This window comes from Physella acuta, unplaced genomic scaffold, assembly GCF_028476545.2.
Source record: "Physella acuta isolate Inbredline_101_S28 unplaced genomic scaffold, ASM2847654v3 ptg000586l, whole genome shotgun sequence".
Classification (NCBI taxonomy): Eukaryota; Metazoa; Mollusca; class Gastropoda; family Physidae; genus Physella; species Physella acuta.
This window is the reverse complement of record NW_026732105.1, coordinates 154402-165707: the sequence shown is the minus strand read 5'-3', so window position 1 is coordinate 165707 and position 11306 is coordinate 154402. Positions and strand designations below refer to the sequence as shown.

At 41.1% G+C, this 11306-nt stretch overlaps 1 long non-coding RNA gene across 1 annotated transcript in view; it reads right to left on the bottom strand.

Annotated features, from left to right (window-relative positions):
- Nucleotides 1-3787: 3787 nt before the first annotated feature.
- Nucleotides 3788-11306, bottom strand: part of LOC131947162 (uncharacterized) — an 81377-nt gene continuing 73858 nt past the window's right edge. The window contains exon 4 of the long non-coding RNA XR_009387844.1: nucleotides 3788-3850. This is a non-coding gene — a long non-coding RNA (uncharacterized LOC131947162). The remainder of the gene's footprint in view (nucleotides 3851-11306) is intronic.

Sequence of the window (11306 nt, the reverse complement as noted above, 5' to 3'; positions counted from 1 at the left end):
CGCTTACATTCTTAATTTAAAGATGCACGATAAAGTCTCTAAAACAATTACTACGCAGTGAAAAGTAACATTGTATTCGGCTAGAGTCTAGATCTAATAATGTCATTTTATTTTATCCGTTTAATTACTATACATGTAATTGATGGTCATGTCTTTGAAACTTCTTAAAGTTAAACTACCAAATAAATTATAATTTCTATCTTAAATGTTTAAAATAAATTAAAAAACTGTGTGAGGACTGCTTTAGATATAGATGTTTGAAAGGGAATAATGTTTGATTTGATGCGTCTCATTATAATCAAAATTACTTTTCCATTAGCTTAAAATTTGTATCATTTCAATTTTCTGTAATCCAAAATTTACTTCAGCTCTTCTTAAAAGCCCCCCCCCCCCCCCCCTTAGCACACGCCGTCAGCCCACCATGCCGATTGAAAAAAAAAACAATCCATTGAATCATTTAATTAAACATTTGAATTTTCAGATTTTAAAACGAAATTGTAATTAGAAGTTTTGTATTAGATCTATGTATCAGTAAACCATCTTAAATGAATGAAAGTGGGCTACAAGTAAGAAAGAAATATTACTATTGTAAATCTGTATCACTCCTCTAAGGCTGATGATGAAAACTGTAATACTAAAGCAAACATGCAAGGCAAACTGACGCTGTAAATTACATGTCAGAGGCGAAAAATGGCTGAGAAATGCCCAAATTAAGCAATATTAATACAAATGCCTTGCTTTGATACTGGACAGCCAAACGTTCTATCGATATATTAAAAAAAAACAGTTCACAAAGAAGCTTCCACAATGAATCAACCAGTTCACCTGCACAACCCTAACAGAAAAGCTGCATCCTTAGCCTGAACCATTGGCTGTTATCCTTAATTGTACATATTTTAAGGTCTACTTTCGCTTTGTAATACGGTCTTGATCAGAAAATATTAGAAATATGTTTGGACAACCACAAACCCACCCACACATCCACACCCAGACACACAAACATCCACCCACAGCACACTTGCACGCCCACACCCGCACACAAACACACACACAATACAAATAGTGGAAACGTATCGTTGTTCCAATACACAGTGTAGATATCAACCCGAATAGCCATTGAAAAGGGACATAACACCCTGATGGTGATTTCATACACAAAGTGGTGGATGCTTGATGAACCACATTAAGGGGACACAACACACCTGTACAACTGTTACGAGTTATCCCACAACCAGCGTTCTCTACCCTCTTCCAGTTTATAAATACAAATATTTTTTTCTCTTGGCGTAATATAGAATCTCTATGATGAATGTTAACACCAAACTACTGCATCAGAGAATGTTTGTTGCTGAAAGATTCATGCACAATAGCTACTTTTTCTGATTGTCAACTACTTCTTCAGATTATTATCCGAAGGAAGCTCTTACTGGACCTAACTAAATGTCAAGTAACATCGAGTGATCCTAGGTTAACGGTAACTTAAGTTGGGTACCCATCAACGTGGACACAGGGACGCTCTACTGAGAAACCTGGACTCGAACTGGAGACTTTCGTGTTAACAGTTTAGCACTAGGCCGCGTCGTCCTTCTAACGCCAATATCTACATCATATTTATGCAGACATGGTCTTTTCTGTTGTAGTTTCAAAAGAAATCCAAAATGGCCATTAAGGCGTCTGGTATAAAAATGGCTACAAGTACTATTATCTATGTGGCGTTAAAGATTATATGCAATTTTTTCAAACACAAGCATTGCATATTTTAAAATGTATGTATAAATTTATCTTTTTAAATAAATTGAATAATGTATACACTACTTATTCCCTCAGCGCTCTTATTTGTTTAGAAATAGCAAAAATAAATAAACTTAGATTTGTGTAATATTGAATTTTTATTTGTATTAGTTACTTCCCTTTTGTAAATGAAAACAAACAACGGTAGACAACCTGAACTCTTGTTCGCCAAAATTTGTAAAAGAACATTGATATTAAATGCAGTAAAATAATAAACTGTTTATGATTTAGACAAAGTTTTAAATTTAGTCTTTATTAATATTTTGTCTATTCTTATATTTAATAGATTTTAGAATTATAATTTGTCTAGAGTTTAAATAGCGAACCACTAATAGCTTACATTTTTAATTTCATAAAATACAAAAAAAGTCGTTTAACTGATGTTTACTAATCCAGAATTAGGCTATTTTAATTAATTGAAGAAAAAAATGGGGAACATTGAGAAACAGAGACGCACCTTCTGCAAGGGCAAAAAATGCCAAAAAAGCACACGATACATTAAGTTACTCAGTACAAAGCAGGAAAGGCGTCTTTGTATGCCCAAGGTAAAAGACGTTATGACAGAAAGCAGAGCGGTTACGGTGGTCAGTCCAAACCAGTTTTTAGAAAGAAGGCTAAAACCACAAAAAAAAATTGTCCTTCGTATGGAGTGCACTGAATGTAAATATAGTAAACAATTACCAATCAAGCGCTGCAAACACTTTAAGTTAGGAGGAGACAAGAAAGGGACAGATGGTTATGTTTTAAGATAAATAAAACTTTGGAGGATTGAGAATTTAAAAAAAACTGAAGAAAATGTCAATGAACACAGGTTAACACACCAAAGGCAAGTTCAAACTGCTCTACTTAAAAGTCCAAACCCCCCTCAGCCCACCACGCTGAGGGGGAAAAAATCCCTTGAATCATCATTTAATTACACTTTTGCATTTTTTTTTAAAAAATAAAATAGAATTGTAATTAGAAGTTATGTATTACATCTATGTATAAGTAAACCATTTTAAATGAATGAAAGTAAGCTACAAGTAAGAAAGAAATATTACTATTGTAAATCTGTATCAGTCCTCACAAGCCGATGTTGAAAACTGTAATACTGAAGCGAACATGCAAGGCAAACATACACCACTTCTGGACCACACTGACCACACTGACCACTTCTGGACCACACTGAACACATCTGGACCACACTGACCACCTCTGGACCACACTGACCACCTCTGAACCACACTGACCACCTCTGGACCACACTGACCACCTCTGGACCACACTGACCACGTCTGGACCACACTGACCACCTCTGGACCACACTGACCACCTCTGGACCACACTGACCACCTCTGGACCACACTGACCACCTCTGGACCACACTGACCACCTCTGGACCACACTGACCACACTGACCAGGTCTGGACCACACTGACCAACCCTGGACCACACTGACCACCTCTGGACCACACTGACCACCTCTGGACCACACTGACCACGTCTGGACCACACTGACCACCTCTGGGCCACACTGATCACCTCTGGACCACACTGACCACGTCTGGACCACACTGACCACCTCTGGGCCACACTGACCACCTCTGGACCACACTGACCACCTCTATACCACACTGACCACGTCTGGACCACACTGACCACCTCTATACCACACTGACCACGTCTGGACCACACTGACCACCTCTGGGCAACACTGACCACCTCTATACCACACTGACCACGTCTGGACCACACTGACCACCTCTGGGCCACACTGACCACCTACTGACCACAATCACCAACCACAATGAACCACCAGCAAGACTGGCATTGCAGCCCCCCCCCGCTTTATCGTTTAAGATCGTTTAAGGTCAAGTTCAAGGTCACCTCGCACTTGCGCGTTTTCAACTTGGCTTTAGTTATGGCCATCTCAGTCTAACAATACATTAACTAATTAATTAATTAAAAAGCTACTAACCTGTAAAGTATTGCCGCCGTGAGTCTTGAAGTATGGTAAGAAAATCCCTACAGCAGAACAAGACAAAATGTCATTATCATATCCAACAGACGACCCAGCTGGCTGTGGAAGACAGAGACATGATATCGATCTTTATTGAAAAAAAAAGATGATAATCAGATTATAAAAGGAAAACATGTTTTTAAATATTAAAATTTAAAATCTTACAAAGAGTTTTTTTTTTTTTTTTTTTTTTTTTTTTTTTTTGCGTGTATGCTAAGTGTGGGACGTGCGTCCTTGAGGCATAATGTTCAGAGTTCATCGGGGGTTGGGTAGGGGGGTGGGGGGCAAGGTAAAGTTACATCGTAGTAGAGGAAATAAAGATACAATATCGATCTTTATTGCAAAAAAAAAAAAATGAAAATCAGATTACAAAAGGAAAACAACCTTTTTTTTTTAAAGAGTTATTGCTCTTGCCGTTGTCTGCTTAGTATGTGTAGTGTGTCCTCGAAGCTTACGTTTCGCACCCCGGGGACATGGGGTGGGGCAGGGTAACATTACATCGTAGTGGAAGACAGAAAGATAGGAAACCGATCTTTATTGCAAAAAAGATGATAATCAGATTACAAAAGGAAAACAAACAAATTTTTAAAAAATTATTTCTAAGAGTTATTGTTCTTGGCGTGTCGGGCTTAATGTAGGACTTGTATCCTTGAGGCTAACGGTTCTCAGACTGTGTGTGGTGTGTGTGTGGTATGTGTGTGGGGAGGGGGGGGCATTATATCATAACTAGAGCGCAAACTCAGGGGAGTTACAATCACGGGATGTTACTGAGCAAATAAAAACGTAAAGTTACATTTGCGTTAAAAAAAAAAAAAAAAAACAATCATCAATGATGGGTAGCTGTTTCATGTCGGGGGAAAATATAAAGGCGACTTCAAGCATAGAAAAGTAAAGTTCCCTTTCAAACCTGACGGTCTATAGGGCAAGTGATGTGGAGTTCACTTGTTTCTGTGTAGAGATCGTGTGGTCGGGACTATAACCAGCCGCCTTTACTTTCCCTAACGTGAGTTAGGTACCCATCAGAGTTGGGTGGACCCAGGGACGGTCTACTGACTTGGACCCGGATTCGAACTCGAGACTTACGGGATAGCAGTCCAGCTCTCTACCGCTAGACCATCCCGTCACCTTTAGCATATAACTAACCACAATATCCCTTCAAGTGCCGAGATCACAGAAAAACAGAAAAACTCTACTTCACCTGCCGTCGGCTTTGTAATAGCGCCAACGTTATCCCTGGTCCATAAAATCCTTAAACCACTAACCACGACACCGGCTAGATAAAATAAACTCGCTACGGCTAAACCTAGCCGTGACGGCTTTCACACAACTCCATAGTTGTTGTTTTTTTTGTTTGTTTGTTTTTTGTTAGTTTTTTTTAAAAAGTGGACAAGGAACACACAAGACAGGCGTCCATTGACAGCTTCAGGTAACACAGAACGAGGCTCTTCTTGGGTTGTTTACAACGGAAGTGACGTAAGCAGGAGCTCTTCAATGCTCCACGGGAAGGCTGGGCGGTCGGGTTGTGTAATCAGATATTCTAAAAAAAAAAAGTCGTCTTGTTTTTTTTTTCTCTTTTCATTTCACTGAGTCCGTGTGGCTAAAGTGCAAGATAGTATGGTAATGTTAAACAGTACTTATATGATAGTCGACAAGGCGTATCAGTACTTTTTTTTTTACTTTCTCGCATTCGGAGTATAGAGGAAGTATTGTAATCGTGTAAGAAATCGAAGTCAGATTTTTCAAAATTCTCGGCGTTTTACACCTCCATGAGTCGGAAAAAAAATTGTCTGTGTGTTTGCATGTGTGTCTGTCTGTGAACAAGATAACTTGAGTACCGTTTTAGTTATGTTGACGAAATTTCAGGTATAGGTATTGTATCAAATTTGTAGTTTCTTATCAGCTTTTGAGCGATTTCCGGTAACCGGAATTGGTACGTACTCAACTTCGACTTCCTGTTTCTGGAAAGCCAATAACTTGAAGTACCTTTTAAGTTAGGTGGACGAAATTTAACATATAAGAACTATTTTATATGCGCATATTTCTCTCCGATGGGAACGCGCTAACTTGAGTACTGTTTCAACTAAGAAAATGAAATTGCATATAAAAGTATTTAAAAAAAATTAATTTAAAATAAAAACATTTCTAAAATACAGTATGACTAGAAGTGCCATTAATGTTATATTAGAATATGCGAGCAAGTTTAGGGGAGATAACTCCCGCTTTATATGCTGATGTTACTATTCAGCCTATCCCTTATCAATGTCATAGTCCTAGCCTTTATTTTAACCTAACCCTTTTTCTAACCCCCGAGTCAAACTCTTAACTTCAACACCTAACCCTAACAGTAATGCTAATCACTCAAACAATAAAAGTAATGCTAATCATCCAAACCCTAACAGTAATGCTAATCAGACAGGTAGACATTTCCCCCCCCCCTCCCATCGTGACCATCTCTAAAAATATGTAAATTGAGGCAACAAAATCGAAGGTCCGCCCGGGGTCTCCCAATTATGCAGCCACGCGTCTGCTGGCATAGGTACATTACATTTCAAGCAAGTGGGGGTTAGTAACGCTCCCCCCCCCCCCGGCCTTCACTTGTCAAAATTTGAGGTCAGGAACATAAGGGGCGTTGGTACCAGCTTCCTGGAGGTCATACATAAATACGGGGACGTTATGGAGAAATATAAACGTCATACAGAAATGTGAGGACGTCATATAGAAGTACGGGGGACGTTATGGAGAAATACAGGGACGTCATACATAAATACGGGGACGTTATGGAGAAATACAGACGTCATAAAAATATGGGGACGTCATACATAAATACGGGGACGTTATGGAGAAATACAGACGTCATAAAAATATGGGGACGTCATACAGAAATACGGGGACGTTATGGAGAAATACAGACGTCATAAAAATACGGGGACGTTATGGAGAAATACAGACGGCATCCAGAAATATGAAGACGTCAAACAGAAATACAGAGACGTCATACACAAATATGGGGACGTCATACAGAAATATGGGGACGTCATACAGACTCAAGTCGGGTAACTCTAGGGACCGAGTGGAATTACCTACCAGCCACAACACAATTTTCATTTTCCGAGTGACCTCCCCTGCGGCGAGAACTCATTTTCAACCAAGTTCCATCACGTGATGTTTGTTTTGATTTTACAAAAAAAAAAAAAGTCATATCGCGCGGCAGGGAATCAAACGTCGGCTTTCATATTTTAATACCGCCATTAGCCAACAAACGTATCCTTGACCTTGAAAACGAATGTTGATCACCTCTACCGCTAATATTTTAATCTACACGTGAAGCATAGCCGCACGCATATCCAAGACTACGGTGCGTTAGCACTTTAAAATAACAATGGCTTGGTTACGGTTGCTGAATAAATATATTATGACCGCAGGCCACGGTGTTTTTTTTTTTGGTGTGAAAGCTAGCCCCAGTAGATCCCACTGAGAAAAACACACGGTTAGCCCAGTTACATCTGGGGTGGTCCATCAGTGACACGTCCCCACCCCCCCCCCCAACTTATAGTCAAGCAGGGTCATAAAAAATTCTAGACCCCCACACACCCCCAAAACTAAAAATGACGAAACAACCCCTCCCTCACACACCCCCCCCCCCCCCCACACCGTGACAGTTTTTGTGTTGAGAAACAACGATTACGTTGTTTAAATTTTGTGGTGTGTGTGTGTGGGAATGGCGTGTGCGTGCTCGTGTATGTAGTTTGTGTATCCGGCTGCTAACCCGGAAGTCTCGCGTTCGGATCCCGGGCTCGAGTTTAACTCTACTTGATCTACCCATGGGTCGCTAGGTTCGATTCGTTGACCTGTGCGCGTGTGTGTGTGTATGAATCTATTTTGAGGTGTACATTATGAGTGGAGACATAATCCTGACCACAATATCCCTTCATATGTCGAGTCAAATAAACAGGTGAACACTACTTCATCTGCCGTATGGATCGCCAGGGTAACTATGATCTAACCCCCTAGCACCGCCTACGCCACTACCCCCCCCCCCCCCCACCCCGACCACCCCCACAGCATAGATCTTGTAACACGAGACGGCTTGTAAGCACCTCACCAAGTCAGCAGCCCTTAAAATTTACTGCACCGCGAACCGGCGGGGTTATCCGATTCTTTATGGGGTTTTTGTCGGCAAAGGGGAGAGAACGCATTCAGGTTGCCGTGACAAAAGGGGAAATAACTTTTTGTACCTGGCTGGAGTTACCGTTAATTGTGTACCGGCCAACGTAGGAAAAACAATTTTTATGTTTATAAGGATTTTTTTTACTTTAAATTTCTATTTTTAGTAAGTTAATGTAACGGTTACTATAACTACCGAACACAACTGATCAGATAATAAGTTAATCTAAACGCTTGGTGTGTGGCTCAGTGGCGTAGCTACCGTAAAGCTAGTGTAAGCAAGGCATAGGGGCCCAAGGCAAATAGGGGCCCCTTTTCGAAAGTTTGAGGGGGGGGGGGGGGGGAAATCGAAAGTCTGAGGGGGGTGCATATCGAAAGTTTGAAGGGGGGGGGGGTGCAAATCGAAAGTCTGGTGGGGGTCGCAAATCGAAAGTTTGTCCCCTGTCGCCGAGAAGGGTCCTTATGCCTCTGAGGGGCCCACTAACACTTTTTGCATAGGGGCCCAAAAATCCTAGCTACGCCACTGGCGTGGCTCATAAAAGCATACATAAGTATCTGTCGAGATTTCTTTATAAATCTCTTTCTAAATGTCTTTTTTTTTTTTAAATGACTTCCTCGATGTCTTCCTGATATTTTTCTCTGAAAAATCTTTCTAAATGATGGTTTTCTAAAATGTCCATTTTGGGGTCTTTATAAATGTCTTTTTAGGCCTCTCCCCGGATGTCTTTCCGAATGTCTGTCTGCATGTCTTCCTAGAAGTCTGCCTGCCAGCTCATGCATGTGCAGTGTTGTTTCTTTCAGACTTTTATTTGGGGGTGGGGGGATGGGGGCAGCACTTGAAGCTGTCGGGGGGAGGGGAGCGGATTAACTTTTCCGAGAAGGGGGGGGGGGGGAGACGGGCACTGTTATAATGTATATATTCTGATTATAAATTGATAATAAATTCCATTTAGTTCGAGGGGGGGGGGGCGGTAGACGTGCACTCCCCACGCCACCCCCCCCCCCCCCACCCCCTGAAGAATGCCGGAAAGAAATACTATGTTTATGTGCTTAAATGTTTGCATGAACGCCTTTCTAGATAACTGTTGCTATTTTAGACGCATTTAGCCAACAACAACTGAAAAAAAAATTGACTAGATGTAAAACCACTCATCTCCGCTGTTGAATTGTTACCCAAATGTTTTTCGCTCGAAAATAGAAAACAAAATTCCGTCTTTTTTCCGGGACTCCCCCCCCCCCCCCCCCACCATCTATCTCTCTTCCAGAACAACTCGCCTGCATCACAATGATTGATGCTCGCATTAGCCTACAGAGCAGATAAGAGAGAGAGAGAGAGAGAGAGAGAGAGAGAGAGAGAGAGAGAGAGAGAGAGAGGGTGAGAGAAAGAGAAAAAGGAGAAGGAGAAACAAACAACAGGAAACGGGATGAAATGTTGGAGGAGAAAAGGGCAAGAGACAAGGAGGCAGATAAAAGTGAGAATGAGTGAGGGAAAGAGCGGTGTTTCTTTCAGGCATCTCTTCGTCGTTGTCTGCCCCCCCCCCCCCCCCCTCAAAAAAAAAACCCACGTCTAAATATCCCCCCCCCCAAACTAAAATAAAATGAATATAGAAAATATATAATTTTACGAGTGTCCGATCCCCCCCCTCCCTTCCTCAGTAGATTTAGTCCACCCTCCAAAAGTTTCAAGTGCCCCCACCCCATCCCTCCCTGATATAAAAATCTGAAAGAAACACTGGGAAAAAGAGTGGGGGGGAAAGTGTGAGGGAAAGAGAATGAAATGGCGAAAACGTGTTTTACAATGAGAAAAAGCGTGAAACAGAGTGAGATAAGGGGGGGGGGGGATGAGTGAGAGAAAGTGTGTGGGAGAGAGAATGTGAGAGAAAGTGTGAGAGAGATAGTATGCGAGAGAGTCTATGAGAGTTGTGAGAGAAAGTGTGTGAGAAAAATGTGTGAGTGAAATGTGTGAGAGAAAGTGAGAGAGAAAATGTGTAAGAGAAAATTTGTAAGAGAAAATGTGTGAGAGAAAGTGTGTGAGAGAAAATGTGTGATAGAAAATGTGTGAGAGAAAGTGTGTGAGAGAAAAATGTGTGAGATGAAAGTTAACCTATTGTACCCAAAATGAAGAGATAACAACTCCCCCCCCCCCCCCGCACTCCCCCTGAAAAAAAATGTGTGAAAGCGATCAGGTCTATTTATAAAATCACCTGCACGAGCAGTCATGCACCGGCTCGCGGGGTCAAGGTCAACTGCAGATGTGAGTAAAAAAAAAACAACAGACACAATGTGTGTGTGGGGGGGGGGAGGAGGAGGGGGGGTCTGTGTTAGAAACATGTTGGTACAGATCACGTGACGAGAGATGAAAGAGAAAGTCATGGAAAAAAATGTGTTCGACATTTTGGAACTCATCGTCGTTTTAAGTTAGGGTAGAAACTAAAGAATTTTTTTTTATTTAAAAAAAAAAGGCAGCAAAAATACTGTCGACAAAATGACTTTGTTAAAATAAATCGCACACATACTTAAGCACGGGGATGTTTTTATTAATCGCTGTAATGAGTGTAATCAGTGTACTCAGGGTTATAATTGCAAAAGTAGCGAAGTGGGAAACTACTGATTTACGCGGATCAAAGAATTATTATACGCACTTTTAAAAAAAAACAAATACAATTTTTGCTGACCTCAGGTAAATGAAAAAGTAAACAGTAAAAATAAAAATGAAGTTAACGAAAAAAAAAGATAGTTTCGCTATTAAGTCTTGGTTAAACAAAAACTAACAAAACTCAGGTAAGAAATAAATAAATATACATATTTAATGATTTACACGTGTATATGCGCATCTGTGTGAGAGGTTTAAACGGGAGGGTTTGTGTATGTGTGTGTGTGTCTGTCTTCTGTGGTGGTGGGGGGGGATGAGCTTAATTCTAAATAGTGAGCTAGGCGTACGTTTGAGGAGAGACTCCGCTACCTATGTCTTTGATATGCTTGGTACTCACCAATGTATGACGACCAACGTTCCCTCTAAAGGGAAATAGCTATTGCGCAACGTGTATTTTGTGTGCGCGGTGTCCAAAAACGTCTTATACAAGTGTATATGTATTTTACAAAAACGGCTGCGAGGCATATTTAAAACTATTGTGCGGCCGCGGCATATTTAAAACTATTGTGCGGCCGCGGCATATTTCAAACTATTGTGCGGCCGCGCAACTGCAGAGCTTAGAGGGCACGTTCCTCTTCTTCTTCGTTCTTAGTTTTTAGTGCTGGGAGGGATCGAGCCTTATCTGCCAGAGGGTTTGAACTCGAGACTTTTTTTTCGAATTTATCAACCTTGAGCTTTGCCGACTCGACCATGCTTCCA